Source organism: Brassica napus, chromosome C6 (assembly GCF_020379485.1).
Source record: "Brassica napus cultivar Da-Ae chromosome C6, Da-Ae, whole genome shotgun sequence".
Taxonomy (NCBI): domain Eukaryota; kingdom Viridiplantae; phylum Streptophyta; class Magnoliopsida; order Brassicales; family Brassicaceae; genus Brassica; species Brassica napus.
The window spans coordinates 13253767-13263809 of record NC_063449.1 but is presented as its reverse complement, the minus strand read 5'-3'; the positions used below and the strand labels follow the sequence as shown (position 1 = coordinate 13263809).

Below are 10043 nucleotides of genomic sequence, written 5' to 3'. Positions count from 1 at the left end.
TGTTTAACATAATAAAATAATATACTGTAAAATAATCCATAAGGACGTGGGTCTTCTCAAATAGGGTCCCACTAAAAGATTATAATAAACATTAGTATATAAATTTTGTATAAATATAAAGAAAAAATTGTTTTGTTTCCACCATGAACTCAATCGCTAATTATTCTTAACCATTCACAACATTTTGATATTGTTTTATCATTTTACTTCTAGAATACATTTGCATTATATAATCCATATCTTATATTCATCAAATTATTTAACAAGAAAAAGTTGAAAGCCACAGTTAGATTAAATAATATATAAGCCAAGAAAAAAATGATTTTTTTATTTGACCTAAAATAATTTATTTAATATATGAATGATAAAACTGATATTTCCTAAACAAATAATATATCATATTTACACTATTTCTAATTACATATTTTTTTATTGTAAAATAACTGAAAATACATAACTTGGTGTTTATGAATCTTACAGGAAACAATATATTATTGATATGAAAAAGGTCATTGATGAGAAATTTTTTTCATTGAATTTAAAGATGAGGCTTCAATAATGCTTATGATATTAATGACATTGTGATCATGTTTTATCTTGGGAAATTGTGGTTTATATCACTATTATTATTAAGTATTTCTCGCATAAAATATGTCATTTTGAAAACCAATAAATAATATAATTGCTATGTAGGCGTTAGTTCATATTAGATACATAATTTTTATTATATTGTATTTTCTCTTATGACAGTCCTTACAATATTTTGATTATTATATATATTTCTTGCGGAAACGTATGTTTGGCAAATAATTTGTTTATTTATTTCTATATAAAAATAATTTTTGGTAAATTAGAACTGTTATGTAAATTAGTACCTAGAATAATAATTCACTTCGAACAACATATGCCAGACTCTCATAAAATATGTATAGATAAATCCATTAAGAATCGAAGACTATATTTTTTCATCTAAAATAAGGTAGTAAAAAAATATATAGTAGCTAACTCTTTGATAATTTAATTTGGCCACATATTTAATCTTTCAAAGTTACTCATATATATATGGTTGTCATTATTGGGTACTTTTAGGTGGTGATATATTCTGTCAAAAAATTAAATGAAAATTTTGGAACTTTTTAAGATAAATTTATTAGAATATAAGGAGAATAAAAATTACCAATAATTATACTTTCATATTCTTCAGATTATCATGCGACAATTTTTCAGGGACATATATACATGTTCACATTTAAGGATATTGATGAGAAATTAGTAAATGCTAAAATTGGTAGCTAGCTAGTTGATTTTATCCACATATTTAACCATTCAAAGCTACACTATATATATATATATATATATATGGTTGTCGTTAATCGGTATTTTTAGGTGCTGACTTACTGTATCAAAAACGAAAATGAATGTTTTGAATAAAATTTAACATAAATATTTTAGGATATGAAGTAAAAAATAACCAATCAATTTAAACGGTTTTTCTGGATAATTTTAAAAATAGTCTTCAAAGACCTATATATATTTATATGTTCATACTTAAGGTTCCCTTCAATAAAAACACAAAACATTTTCTTACTGTGAAGGTTTACAATGTCGGCGTCGAAATTTGCTATATTATGTATTGTTCTCATTTGTCTTGCTAGTCTTCATGAATGTATGTGATATATAGCTTACTTCCATCCAATCATCTAGCATCATTACCATTAAATTAATATTAATAAACTCCATCATCTTTTAATTTGTTTTATTCTTTAAACTTTATGCAGGTGCCAATCTGGAAAAAAAGCCCAAAGGAACATGCTCTAAAACACCAAAGAATGTTTGGTGTTGCAGTTCCACTACACACTGCCGAAGCACCAAAGCGGATTGTGAGAAAATTTGTATCTGGTAGTATCTGGGGCCGTTGAATTTTTCTGAAGAGAATTTTTATAATTATATATTTCAATTATTTTCATACTTCTATTATTCAAAATTTAGATAATAAATAGAAATTCCCATTCCACATGAGCAGGAGCAGCTAGTATTATGTACTAAATGTTTTGGAATTTCTTTGAAAGATCAATATATATAGTTGTCTTTCTCACTTTCTTCAATTGTATTTAAAAAGTTTATAAATTTTATACAAAATGAGAATAAAACCACTGTAGACTGTTTAACTGAAATTTAAATGTTGTAAGTACTTTGTAAATTAAATAAAATAAAGATATATCACTTTAAAATATATTATAAATTAATATTAAATGAATTAATTAACACAAAAATTAATAATTTTCACATGTCTCGGACTTGACCGATTCAAAATATAACACACTTTTTAAGATAATAAAATAATATACTGTAAAATAATCCATAAGGATGTGGGTCTTCTCAAATATGGTCCCACTAAAATTTTATAATAAACATTAATATATAAATTTTGTATGAATATAAACAAAACATTGTTTTGTTTCCACCATGAACTCAATCGCTAATTATTCTTAACCATTCACAACATTTTTATATTTTTTTATCATTTTACTTCTAGAATACATTTGCATTATATAATCCATATCTTATATTCATCAAATTATTTAACAAGAACAAGTTGAAAGCCAAAGTTTAGATTAAATAATATATAAGTCAAGAAAAAAATGATTTTTTTAATTGACCTAAAATAATTTATTTAATATATGAATGATAAAACTGATTTTTGCTAAACAAATAATATATCATATTTACACCATTTCTAGTTACATATTTTTTTATTGTACAATAACTTAAAATACATAACTTGGTGTTTATGCATCTGACAGGAAACAATATATTATTGATATGAACAAGGTCATCGATGAGAAAGTTTTTTCATTGAATTTAAAGATGAGGCTTAAATAATGCTTATGATATTACTGACATTGTGATCATGTTATATCTTGGCAAATTGTCGTTTATAGCACTATTATTATTATGTATTTCTCGCATAAAATATGTCATTTTGAAAACCAATAAGTAATATAATGGCTACGTAAGCGTTAGTTCATATTAGATACATAATTTTTATTATATTGTATTTTCTCTTATGACAGTCCTTACAATATTTAGATTATTATATATATTTCTTGCGGAAATCTATGTTTGGCAAATAATAAAAAGACTTATTTTTGTTCATTTATTTCTATATAAAAATACTTTTTGGTAAATTAGAACTGTTATGTAAATTAGTACCTAGAATAATAATTCACTTCGAACAACATATGCCAGACTTTCATAAAATATGTATAGATAAATCTATTAAGAATCGAAGACTATATTTTTTCATCTAAAATAAGTTAGTAAAAAAATATATAGTAGCTAACTCTTTGATAATTTAATTTGGCCACATATTTAATCTTTCAAAGTTACTCATATATATATGGCCGTCATTATTGGGTACTTTTAGGTGGTGATATATCCTATCAAAAAATTAAATGAAAATTTTGGAACTTTTTAACATAAATAGATTAGAATATAAGGAGAATAAAAGTTACCAATAATTATACTTTCATATTCTTCGGATTATCATGCGACAATTTTTCAGGGACATATATACATGTTCACATTTAAGGATATTGATGAGAAATTAGTAAATGCTAAAATTGGTAGCTAGCTAGTTGATTTTATCCACATATTTAACCATTCAAAGCTACACTATATATATATATATGGTTGTCGTTAATCGGTATTTTTAGGTGCTGACTTACTGTATCAAAAACGAAAATGAATTTTTTGAATAAAATTTAACATAAATATTTTAGGATATGAAGTAAGAAAATAACCAATCAATTTAAAACAGTTTTTCTGGATAATTCTAAAAATAGTCTTCAATGTTCATATTTAAGGTTCCCTACAATAAACACACAAAACATTTTTTTACTGTGAAGGTTTACAATGTCGGGGTCAAAATTTGCTATATTTTGTATTGTTCTCATTTGTCTTGCTAGTCTTCATGAATGTATGTGATATATAGCTTACTTCCATCCAATCCTCTAGCATCATTACCATTAAATTAATATTAATAAACTCCATCATCTTTTAATTTGTTTTATTCTTTGAACTTTATGCAGGTGCCAATCTGGAAAAAAAGCCCAAAGGAACATGCTCTAAAACACCAAAGAATGTTTGGTGTTGCTGTTCTACTACACACTGCCGAAGCACCAAGGCGGATTGTGAGAAGATGTGTATCTGGTAATATCTGGGGCCGTTGAATTTTTCTGAAGAGAATTTCTACAATTATATATTCCAATTATTTTCATACTTCTATTATTCAAAATTTAGATAATAAATTGAAATTCCTATTCCGCATGAGCAGGAGCAGGTAGTATTATGTACTAAATGTTTTGGAATTTCTTTGAAAGATCAATATATATAGTTGTCTTTCTCACTTTCTTCAATTGTGTTTAAGAAGTTTATAAATTTTATACAAAATGAGAATAAAACCACAAGAGACTATTTAACTGAAATTTAAATGTTGTAAGTACTTTGTAAATTAATTAAAATAAAAATTTATCTCTTTAAAATATATTATAAATTAATATTAAATGAATTAATTAACACAAAAATTAACAATTTTCACATGTCTCGGACTTGACCGATTCAAAATATAACACAATTGTTTAACATAATAAAATAATATGCTGTAAAATAATCCATAAGGACGTGGGTCTTATCAAATATGGTCCCACTAAAATTTTATAATAAACATTAATATATAAATTTTGTATAAATATAAACAAAACATTGTTTTGTTTCCACCATGAACTCAATCGCTAATTATTCTTAACCGTTCACAACATTTTGATATTGTTTTATCATTTTACTTCTAGAATACATTTGCATTATATAATCCATATCTTATATTCATCAAATTATTTAACAAGAACAAGTTGAAAGCCAAAGTTTAGATAAAATAATATATAAGCCAAGAAAAAAAATGTTTTTTTATTTGACCTAAAATAATTTATTTAAAATATGAATGATAAAACTGATTTTTGCTAAACAAATAATATATCATATTTACACCATTTCTAATTACATATTTTTTTATTGTACAATAACTGAAAATACGTAACTTGGTGTTTACGCATCTTACAGGAAACAATATATTATTGATATGAAAAAGGTCATTGATGAGAAAGTTTTTTCATTGAATTTAAAGATGAGGCTTCAATAATGCTTATGATACTACTGACATTGTGATCATGTTTTATCTTGGCAAATTGTGGTTTATAGCACTATTATTAATATGTATTTCTCGTATAAAATATGTCATTTTGAAAACCAATAAATAATATAATGGCTACGTAGGCGTTAATTCATATTAGATACATAATTTTTATTATATTGTATTTTCTCTTATGACAGTCCTTCCAATATTTAGATTATTATATATATTTCTTGCGGAAATCTATGTTTGGCAAATAATAAAAAGACTTATTTTTGTTCATTTATTTCTATATAAAAATACTTTTTAGTAAATTAGAACTGTTATGTAAATTAGTACCTAGAATAATAATTCACTTCGAACAACATATGCCAGACTTTCATAAAATATGTATAGATAAATCTATTAAGAATCGAAGACTACATTTTTTTTCATCTAAAATAAGTTAGTAAAAAAAAATATAGTAGCTAACTCTTTGATAATTTAATTTGGCCACATATTTAATCTTTCAAAGTTACTCATATATATATGGCTGTCATTATTGGGTACTTTTAGGTTGTGATATATCCTATCAAAAAATTAAATGAAAATTTTGGAACTTTTTAACATAAATATATTAGAATATAAGGAGAATAAAATTTACCAATAATTATACTTTCATATTCTTCGGATTATTATGCGACAATTTTTCAAGGACATATATACATGTTCACATTTAAGGATATTGATGAGAAATTAGTAAATGCTAAAATTGGTAGCTAGCTAGTTGATTTTATCCACATATTTAACCATTCAAAGCTACACTATATATATATATATATATATATATGGTTGTCGTTAATCGGTATTTTTAGGTGCTGACGTACTGTATCAAAAACGAAAATGAATGTTTTGAATAAAATTTAACATAAATATTTTAGGGTATGAAGTAAAAAAATAACCAATCAATTTAAAACAGTTTTTCTGGATAATTCTAAAAATAGTCTTCAAAGACCTATATATATGTATATGTTCATACTTAAGGTTCCCTACAATAAACACACAAAACATTTTTTTACCGTGAAGGGTTTACAATGTCGGCGTCGAAATTTGCTATATTCTGTATTGTTCTCATTTGTCTTGCTAGTCTTCATGAATGTATGTGATATATAGTTTACTTCCATCCAATCCTCTAGCATCATTACCATTAAATTAATATTAATAAACTCCATCATCTTTTAATTTGATAAGAAAGTTTTTTCATTGAATTTTTGGATGAGGCTTCAATAATGCTTATGATACTACTGACATTGTGATCATGTTTTATCTTTGCAAATTGTGGTTTATAGCACTATTATTATCAAGTATTTCTCGCATAAAATATGTCATTTTGAAAACCAATAAATAATATAATGGCTACGTAGGCGTTAGTTCATATTAGATACATAATTTTTATTATATTGTATTTTCTCTTATGACAGTCCTTACAATATTTTGATTATTATATATATTTCTTGCAGAAATATATGTTTGGCAAATAATTTAAAACTTATTTTTATTTATTTATTTCTATATAAAAATACTTTTTGGTAAATTAGAACTGTTATGTAAATTAGTACCTAGAATAATATTTCACTTCAACCAACATATGCCAGACTTTCATAATATATATATAGATAAATCCATTAAGAATCGAAAACTATATTTTTTCATCTAAAATAAGTTAGTAAAAATATATATAGTTGCTAACTCTTTGATAATTTAATTTGGCCCCATATTTAATATTTCAAAGTTACTCATATATATATGGCTGTCATTATTGGGTACTTTTAGGTGGTGATATATCATATCTAAAAATTGAATGAAAATTTTGGAACTTTTTAACATAAATATATTAGAATATAAGGAGAATAAAAGTTACCAATAATTATACTTTCAGATTCTTCGGATTATCATTCAACAAATTTTCAGGAACAAATATACATATTCACATTTAAGGATATTTATGAGAAATTAGTAAATGCTAAAATTGGTAGCTAGCTAGTTGATTTTATCCACATATACAACAATTCAACGTTACATATATATATATATGGTTGTCGTTAATAGGTCTTCAAAAACCTATATATATATATATATATATATATATATATGTATATGTTCATACTTAAGGTTCCCTACAATAAACACACAAAGCATTTTTTTACTGTGAAGGTTTACAATGTTGGCATCGAAATTTGCTACATTCTGTATTGTTCTCATTTGTCTTGCTAGTCTTCGTGAATGTATGTGATATATTGCTTACTTCCATCCAATCCTCTAGCACCATTAAATTAGTATTAATATACTTCATCATCTTTTAATTTGTTTTATTCTTTAAACTTTATGCAAGTGTCAATCTGAAAAAAAGCCCAAAGGATCATGCTCTAAAACACCAAAGAATGTTTGGTGTTGCAGTTCCACTACACATTGCCGAAGCACCAAAGCGGATTGTGAGAAGACTTGTATTTGCTAGTATTTGGGGCCGTTGAATTTTTTTCTGAAGAGAATTTCTATAATTATATATTCCAATTATTTTCATTCTTCTATTATTCAAAATTTATATAATAAATAGAAATTCTCATTCCACATGAGCAGGAGCAGCTAGTATCATGTACCAAATGTTTTGGAATTTCTTTGAAAGATCAATATATATAGTTGTCTTTCTCACTTTCTTCAATTGTATTCAAGAAGTTTATAAATTTTATACAAAATCAGAATAAAACCACTGTAGACTGTTTAACTGAAATTTAAATGTTGTAAGTACTTTGTAAATTAAATAAAATAAAAAGATATAACTTCAAAATATATTATAAATTATATAAATTAATATTAAATGAATTAATTAACACAAAAATTAACAATTTTCACATGTCTCGGACTTGACCGATTCAAAATATAACACAATTGTTTAAGTTAATAAAATAATATACTGTAAAATAATCCATAAGGACATGGGTCTTCTCAAATATGGTCCCACTAAAATTTTATGATAAAAATTAATATATAAATTTTGTATGAATATAAACAAAACATTGTTTTGTTTCCACCATGAACTCAATCGCTAATTATTCTTAACCATTCTCAACATTTTTATATTGTTTTATTATTTTACTTCTAGAATACATTTGCATTATATAATCCATATCTTATATTCATCAAATTATTTACCAAGAACAAGTTGAAAGCCAAAGTTTGGATTAATTAATATATAAGCCAGGAAAGAAATGATTTTTTTATTTGACATAAAATAATTTATTTAATATATGAATGACAAAACTGATTTTTTCTAAAAAAATAATATATCATATTTACACCATTACTAATTACAATTTTTTTTATTGTACAATAACTGAAAATACATAACTTGGTGTTTATGCACCTTACATGAAACAATATATTATTGATATGAACAAGGAAGAACAAGTTTTTTCATTGAATTTAAGGATGAGGCTTCAATAATGCTTACGATATTACTGACATTGTGATCATGTTTTATCTTGGCAAATGGTGGTTTATAACACTATTATTATTAAGTATTTCTCGCATAAAATATGTCATTTTGAAAACCAATAAATAATATAATGGCTACGTAGGGGCTAGTTCATATTAGATAAATAATTTTTATTATATTGTATTTTCTCTTATGACAGTCTTTACAATATTTTGATTATTATATATATTTCTTACGGAAGTCTATGTTTGGCAAATAATAAAAAACTTATTTTTCTTCATTTATTTCTCTATAAAAATACTTTTTGGTAAATTAGAACTGTTATGTAAATTAGTACCTACAATAATATTTCACTTCAAATAACATATGCCCGACTTTAAATCCATTAAGAATCGAAGACTATATTTTCTCATCTAAAATAAGTTATAAAAAAAATATATTGTAGCTAACTCTTTGCTAGTTTAATTTGGCCCATATTTAATCTTTCAAAGTTACTCATGTATATATGGCTGTCATTATTGGGTACTTTTAGGTGGTGATATATTCTATCAAAAAAATTAAATTAAAATTTTGGAACTTTTTATCATAAATATATTAGAATATAAGGAGAATAAAAGTTACCAATAATTATACTTTCAGATTCTTCGGATTATCATGCGACAATTTTTCAGGGACATATATACATGTTTACATTTAAGGATATTGATGAGAAATTAGTAAATGCTAAAACTGGTAGCTAATCTATTGCTAGTTTATTTTATCTACATATTTAATCATTCAAAGTTACACACACACACATATATATATATATATATATATATATAAAAGGTTGTCGTTAATAGATATTTTTATGTGCTGACTTACTGTATCAAAAACGAAAATGAATGTTTTGAATAAAATTTAACATAAATATTTTAGGATATAAAGAAAAAAATCTAACCAATCAATTTAAAACAGTTTTTTTTTCTGGATAATTCTAAAAATAGTCTTCAAAGACCTATATATATGTATATGTTCATAGGTTCCCTACAATAAACACACAAAGCATTTTTTTACTGTGGAGTTTTACAATGTCGGCATAGAAATTTGCTATATTTTATATTGTTCTGATTTGTCTTGGTAGTCTTCATGAATGTATGTCATATATAGCTTACGTTCCATCCAATCCTCTAGCATCATTTCCATTAAATTAATATTAATATACTCCGTCATCTTTTAATTTGTTTTATTCTTTAAACTTTATGCATGTGCCAACCCTGGAAAAAAGCCCAAAGGAACATGCTCTAAAACACTAAAGAATGTTTGGTGTTGCAGTTGCACTACACACTTGTGGGAACCGAAATTCACACCGTCGATTTCCGTAATCGGAGGAAAGTCAAGAAA

General features: G+C 24.7%; 1 long non-coding RNA gene across 2 annotated transcripts; it reads left to right on the top strand.

Moving 5' to 3' along the window:
• Positions 1-1410: 1410 nt before the first annotated feature.
• LOC111211351 lies at positions 1411-7926 on the top strand. Of its 2 annotated transcripts, XR_007325386.1 has the most exons (4): positions 1415-1666; positions 1779-3979; positions 4092-4212; positions 7625-7926. It is a non-coding gene; the product is annotated as an uncharacterized LOC111211351 (long non-coding RNA). The 2 variants fall into 2 exon arrangements; XR_007325385.1 differs by lacking the exon at positions 7625-7926 and having other exon boundaries at positions 1411-1666; positions 4092-4222.
• The last annotated feature ends 2117 nt before the right edge of the window (positions 7927-10043 follow it).